Below are 7,500 nucleotides of genomic sequence, written 5' to 3' on the forward strand. Positions count from 1 at the left end.
TGCGCCCATGACTGTAGACATGCGATCGTCGTGTCCGAGAAATCTGAACGACGTCCGATCGCTTTAATGTGCCAGTTGTCGCGCGTTGCGGATGAGCTTTCATGAGCGCACCCCCGAAACACCGAAGCACTTTGCTTGGATTCGCATGATCCGCCATACGGAGCAGGAGATAATAGACGCCTTTGAGTAGGCTAACTCCCTCGCGTAAGGTACGTGATTTTATGAGCCGCCAAAGGTTAGTTTCGGAACGTTTCGATGATTTGAACATACGACCTCAGGACAGGTGAGACTACCCGCTGAATTTAAGCATATTATTAAGCGGAGGAAAAGAAACTAACTAGGATTCCCTTAGTAGCGGCGAGCGAACAGGGATTAGCCCAGCACTGAATCCCGCGATCGTAACCGGTCGCCGGGAGATGTGGTGTTTGGAAGGATCCATTATCTGGCGAGTTCGCGGCGCGTTCAAGTCCATCTTGAATGGGGCCATCGCCCATAGAGGGTGCCAGGCCCGTAGCGACCGCTGCGGCTTGCTAGAGGATCTCTTCTTAGAGTCGGGTTGCTTGAGAGTGCAGCCCTAAGTGGGTGGTAAACTCCATCTAAGGCTAAATATAACCACGAGACCGATAGCGAACAAGTACCGTGAGGGAAAGTTGAAAAGAACTTTGAAGAGAGAGTTCAAGAGTACGTGAAACCGTTCAGGGGTAAACCTGAGAAACCCGAAAGGTCGAATGGGGAGATTCATTCGCGCCTGTTGTTGGGATTTACTGACTGTGGAAACGGCGACGTTCGCGTTGGCTGTTCCCTTCGGTTCATCTCCGGCTTCGGACGCGTGCACTTCTCCCCTAGTAGGTCGTCGCGATCCGTTGGGTGCTGTTCTACGGTCTCGAGTGTAGCCCGTGAGCTCGGATTTTCCGATGTTTACGGACACTGGGTTTCCGAACAGCTCGCTCGACGGTTTACTGATGGCGGGAGGCCGCGACTTAGTTCGCGTCCGGCCCGTGGCAAGTATGTGAATTGTGATGGCGATCGGACCTAGTGCCGATTCCGTCCGTTTGCGACTGTTCGCCGCGGTGTTCTTGGACAGACCTCTTGAAACGCCGATCAGCGACGCTATTGCTTTGGGTACTTTCAGGACCCGTCTTGAAACACGGACCAAGGAGTCTAGCGTGTGCGCGAGTCATTGGGAATCACTAAACCTAAAGGCGCAATGAAAGTAACGGTTCACTTTATGTGAACTAAGGGAAGATGGTCGGTCTCCATGACTGACCCGCATTCCCGGGGCGCCTCATTCTCATTGCGAGAGGAGGCGCACCAAGAGCGTACACGCTGGGACCCGAAAGATGGTGAACTATGCCTGGTCAGGACGAAGTCAGGGGAAACCCTGATGGAGGTCCGTAGCGATTCTGACGTGCAAATCGATCGTCGGAACTGGGTATAGGGGCGAAAGACTAATCGAACCATCTAGTAGCTGGTTCCCTCCGAAGTTTCCCTCAGGATAGCTGGCGCTCGTTGCATACGAGTCTCATCCGGTAAAGCGAATGATTAGAGGCATTGGGGTCGAAACGACCTCAACCTATTCTCAAACTTTAAATGGGTGAGATCTCCGGCTTGCTTGAATGTGAAGCCGCGAGATTTCGGATCAGAGTGCCAAGTGGGCCATTTTTGGTAAGCAGAACTGGCGCTGTGGGATGAACCAAACGCCGAGTTAAAGCGCCTAAATCGACGCTTATGGGATACCATGAAAGGCGTTGGTAACTTAAGACAGCAGGACGGTGGCCATGGAAGTCGGAATCCGCCAAGGAGTGTGTAACAACTCACCTGCCGAAGTTACTAGCCCTGAAAATGGATGGCGCTGAAGCGTCGTGCTTATACTCGGCCGTCAGTGGCATGTGCGGTCGCCCTTCGGGGCGGTCATGAAGCCCTGATGAGTAGGAGGGTCGCGGAGGTGAGCGCAGAAGGGCTGGCCGTGAGGCCGTCTGGAGCCGCCTTCGGTGCAGATCTTGGTGGTAGTAGCAAATACTCCAGCGAGGCCCTGGAGAGCTGAGGTGGAGAAGGGTTTCGTGTGAACAGCCGTTGCACACGAGTCAGTCGATCCTAAGCCCTAGGCGAAAGCCGATGTTGATGTGGCGTTGTTAATCGTGTTTATAAGTGGTGGCAGAAATGCTATGCATCTTGACGCGTGACGCACGCCCGTCGGGCGAAAGGGAATCCGGTTCCTATTCCGGAACCCGGCAGCGGAACCGAAATTAAACCGGGCCCTCGTAAGAGAGTTCGTCGGGGCAACCCAAAAGGACCCGGAGACGCCGTCGAGAGATCCGGGAAGAGTTTTCTTTTCTGCATAAGCGTTCGAGTTCCATGGAATCCTCTAGCAGGGAGATATGGTTTGGAACGCGAAGAGCACCGCATTTGCGGCGGTGTCCGGATCTTCTCCTCGGACCTTGAAAATCCGGGAGAGGGCCACGTGTAGGCGTCGCGCCGGCTCGTACCCATATCCGCAGCTGGTCTCCAAGGTAAAGAGCCTCTAGTCGATAGAATAATGTAGGTAAGGGAAGTCGGCAAATTAGATCCGTAACTTCGGGATAAGGATTGGCTCTGAGGATTGTGGCGTGTCGGGCTTGTTGGGGAAGTGGGTCACGGCTAACGTACCGGGCCTGGGCGAGGTGATGCGTTTCGCTTGCGTTACGTTTGATCCGAGCTCGGTCCCGCGTCTTGGCCTCCCGCGGAATCGTCAAGCTTCGAGACCCCGTGAGTGCTCGCAAGGGTGCTCTGGGTAATCTCTGCGGCCGTCATCTAACAATCAACTCAGAACTGGCACGGACTGGGAGAATCCGACTGTCTAATTAAAACAAAGCATTGCGATGGCCCCAGCGGGTGTTGACGCAATGTGATTTCTGCCCAGTGCTCTGAATGTCAACGTGAAGAAATTCAAAAAAGCGCGGGTAAACGGCGGGAGTAACTATGACTCTCTTAAGGTAGCCAAATGCCTCGTCATCTAATTAGTGACGCGCATGAATGGATTAACGAGATTCTCACTGTCCCTACCTACTCCCCCCCGATGAGCCATTACCTTATCGCGGTGGGGGGGTACATTTTCACTGTTATTCTAGACCGATATAGCGTATTTGCATATGAATATATCGCAGGAACAATAGAGGAAATGCGAAAAATGGCTCGCCCCAAATATTATGATGAATACATCTAATATAACAAAATCTCGCGCTGCCGCAGGAACGGCAGCGCCGGTCGTCGGTAAGAGTTCCAGCGTAGGCTCTCGTCGACCGTCATCCAGCGACTACGCGACCTCCACCTCCTCGGTTGTTCGGGCCGGGAGATCTGGATCTGCTACCGAGCAGAGGCTTACACCCTCACCCACAACAAGGAAGGCAACTTCCTCTCCCATCATGTCTGGTGTGAAAACCAGACAACAAACTACAGGCACTTTAACTAGCGCACCGGCGGCAACGCCGGAAGCGAAGCGGAAAGAGCCTTCCCTTCCCCCAATCCCCGAAGAGCTTACGAGCTCGGCGATTAGGTCCACGCTAGAGGAATACCTCTATGACGTGAACCACAAGGTCGCAAGCGCTCAACGTCGGTTCATCCTTGACAGGTTTACCGAACTAGAGCGCTTGTTAATGTCAACTCGCTTGGAAAACGCCTCTCTCAAGGGGCGCCTACAAGAGAGGAGTAGGCTGGAGGAGGTTTGCGCCTCTCTTCAGTCTGCTAATAAGACAGTGGCTCGACCCTCGTACGCGAGAGTCACAGCGGCCACTCCTACCCCTACATCCCGTCCCACTCCATTACCTAAGCCAAGACCGCAGAGCGACTCTCCTTTATACGTAAAGGCAAGAGGAAAGGATTCTTCTAAGATCCAATCATCTATAAAAGAGGCCCTCCGTAAAGAGGCCCCCTCGGCAAAGATCCGATTCACTACAAAAGTGAAGTCAGGAGACATCCTTATCGTCTGCGCATCGCAGAAGGATCACGATCTTGTCAAGGCATCTCTTGACAAGCATAATATCGAGTTTCAAACTCCAAGAAAGATTCTTCCGAGAATCATGTTGCATGACGTGTCTAAGGACACAAAAGTAGATGATCTCATAGACGAGATTATCGAAAAGAATCTTCCGGATCAGTTTGATCCGTCTGCTGTGAAGTTGGCGACGAAGGTGATTTTTAAATTTCCTTCGGAGACATCGACACAGAAGATTGTCGTATCCGCACCGGCATGTCTCACGAGCGCGATCACCCGTCAGGGCAGAGCGTACGTGGGGCTCCGATCTTATCGTGCTTACGAGCACGCAAGAATTTCAAGGTGCAAAATGTGCCAATCCTTTAAGCACACAGCACTCAGGTGCAGCGCAGAGGTTCCTCTCTGCTCACACTGCGCCTGTAAAGGCCATTCCGTCTCGGAATGCGCCAAGGAAGAAAACCCCGCTTGCTGTATTAACTGCAAGCAAAAGGGGAACAAAAACACGGACCACCCGGCAAGCGACAAAGCTTGCCCGGAGTATAGGAAAGCGCTCGAGGACTTCATATCGAAGATAGACACCTCGAGCACTAAATTCAAGGCCACGGCCTAAAATTAATACAGATAAATGCCCAGAGATCTGCCGCCGTATCGGCGGAGATCTCAAATCTGATGAACACGAAAAATATAGATATAGCCTTAATACAGGAACCTTACCACGCCTTCGGCGAGGTGAGGGGACTCGGTTTGCGTGCACGCCTTTTACGCGTGCCCCAAGATCCAATCGGATCTGTTATTGCAGTATTTAACCCTCACTTAAACGTTATTCTGCTAGGTAACTTGTCAGAACCAAATATCACTGTGGCTACCATACAATTCGATAAAATATCATTTATCCTGGTCAATGTCTATTGCCAATTCAGCTTAGACATTGACCCATTTTTACATAAGCTGGATTCTATTCTAACACATAACAGGGGCAAAAGGGTTCTCATATGCATGGACTCCAATGCCAAGTCGCCACTTTGGTTCTCTAGCCATAGAGACTATCGTGGCTCTCTTCTTGAGGACTTTGTCGACCGTTCTGGCCTCATCGTCCTCAATTCAGCTGGTTTTCCGGCCACATTCGCCTCTTCAAATGGTGAATCAAATATCGACCTCACTCTCGCTACCCCCAATGCGGCGGATTTCGTCCAAGGCTGGTCGGTGCGGGAGAATTGGTCTACATCAGATCATCGACCTATTTTCTTCGAGATAGGCTCGAGCCAATTTGAGAATAGAATCCCATATCTTGACCCGAACACCCCGAGATTCGTTCCTAGGAACGCGGACTGGGACCTGTTCGAGTCCGAATTAGACCGGCGTCTTCATGACGTCAATCTTCTATGTCAGAATGAAACTGAGCTGGATAGGGTCGTTAAGTCCCTGACCAAAGCCATATTTTTATCCGCTATGGCATCAATATCTACCTCCACCCGCAGAAATCGCGGGCTTGGATGGTGGAACCCACGACTTAGCTCGCTCAAGACTGACCTTAACCGTAAAAGGAAGGGGTTACGTCGAGCGCGACGCTGGGGAGAGGGCCCAGATGTCATAATGCAGCATCTAGCGTCCGTTAGGCACGCAAATAACATCTACACAGCCGCGATTCGTCAGGCTAAATTTCAAAACTGGCAAAGATTCGTTGAAACAGAATCACAAAGAGGACCATGGTCCTCATCCTATAAAATCGTGACGGAGCGGATAACCGCTCCCACTACACTTTCTGCTGTAAGAACCGAACGCGGTTCTTACACAACTACTTGGCTGGACACAGCCAAGACTATCCTCGCGAAACTACTACCGAGCGATAACTGTGAGGAGGACACTTTAGTCCAAGTCGCAGTTCGAAATTCAGCAGCATCGGTCCCCCCGGGGACCCTCCTACCCACCCCGGACCCCTTTGAGATGGATGAGCTAGGGCGAGCTCTCCTGGCCACACGTAAAAACTGTGCGCCCGGGCCTGACTCCTTAACAGGGTTCATTCTCAAAAGGGTGTTCGACTCCCATCCTGATGTTCTGTTGTCGTTGTACAACTCATGTCTGAGGTTATGCATATTTCCGAAGGCATGGAAGACGGGGAGAATCTGTCTTCTGCTCAAATCGAAGGGTCGGCAGCCTGACGATGCGAAATCGTATCGCCCGGTTTGTCTTCTCAACGAAATGGGCAAACTCTTAGAACGACTCTTACTAACTCGAATCTCGCCAATCTACAAAGATTCCGGTCAGGAACACGACTCTCAGTTCGGCTTTCGTTCTGGCAGGTCTACAGAAGACGCGGTCAGACGCGTCGTGAATTTCGCAAGAAATTCCACACAGCCATACGTGGCTGGCTTATTTGTCGACATAGACGGTGCTTTTGACAACATGTGGTGGCCAGCAGTTCTCCGCAGGCTCAGATCTGCACTGCCTAGCCACACATATTATCTACTAATAAAATCTTTCCTATCTGACAGGAAAATTATTTTCAGCCAAGGCGAGTGCATCTACAGAAGACCAGTCGACCGGGGGTGCCCCCAAGGATCGGTCTTAGGACCGTTTCTTTGGAATGTGCTTCTGGACGAACTTCTGGCTCTACTGCCATCCTCTGGTGGCATCAATGTCGCCTACGCCGACGACATTTCAATTGTCGTCGAAGGTAAAAGCCGTAAAGCTTTAGAAACCGCTCTAACTTCTTCTGCTTCCATTCTCGAGAATTGGCTTGATGAGAACAAATTGAAAATTTCGCATGGGAAAACCCATGCAGTCCTCTTAAAGGGCAAACTGGACATCAATCGACCACCCACAGTCCGTCTCAAAAACGGTACTATAAGGTGGTCAACCCAAACCACATATCTAGGAGTCATCCTAGATAGTGGTCTTACATTCATACCACATATCAAGTATATCAGAAAAAAGGTGATAGGCCTAAATAATAAATTTCGACGCCTCAGCAGGCCCCTCGGGGCCACGGGTAGACATGGTCTTCGTGTCTACTACAAAACAGTATATCTTCCGGTCGTCCTTTACTGCTCGTCAGTATGGGCGCACCGAATCAATAATTCTCATTTCTCTAGAAACCTATCAGCCTGCCACAGGTCAATTCTACTCACAATCTCTTCAGCCTGCCGGACTGTAGCCACTACGGCTCTCGAAGTCCTAACAGGCTACATTCCTTTAGCACTGAGAGCGGAATTCTATTCAGCTAGGTACCACTTTCGACAAGGAATTGAATTTAACTACCAGGGCAGAACATTCGCATCAGTGGATGTCTCTGACCCAGAACATAAAACAAAGACCACCTCTTATCAAAACGAGCTCTGGTCGATGCTCACTGAGGAATGGCAGAGGAGCTGGGATAACGGCTCTAATGGCAGAAACACTCACCTTTGGATTCCAAAGGTAGATTTCGCTACCAATAATCTTTTCTTCCTACCCAGTTATCCTCTGACCTGCTTTATTACAGGTCACGGCCCCTTCAGGGCCACATTACATAAATTGAATCTGTCAGATTC

General features: G+C 51.0%; 1 pseudogene; it reads left to right on the top strand.

Moving 5' to 3' along the window:
• The first annotated feature begins 269 nt into the window (after positions 1 to 269).
• The window catches only part of LOC123688248, a 9,285-nt pseudogene continuing 2,054 nt past the window's right edge, over positions 270 to 7,500 (top strand).

Source organism: Harmonia axyridis, chromosome X (assembly GCF_914767665.1).
Source record: "Harmonia axyridis chromosome X, icHarAxyr1.1, whole genome shotgun sequence".
In the NCBI taxonomy this organism is placed as follows: Eukaryota; Metazoa; Arthropoda; class Insecta; order Coleoptera; family Coccinellidae; genus Harmonia; species Harmonia axyridis.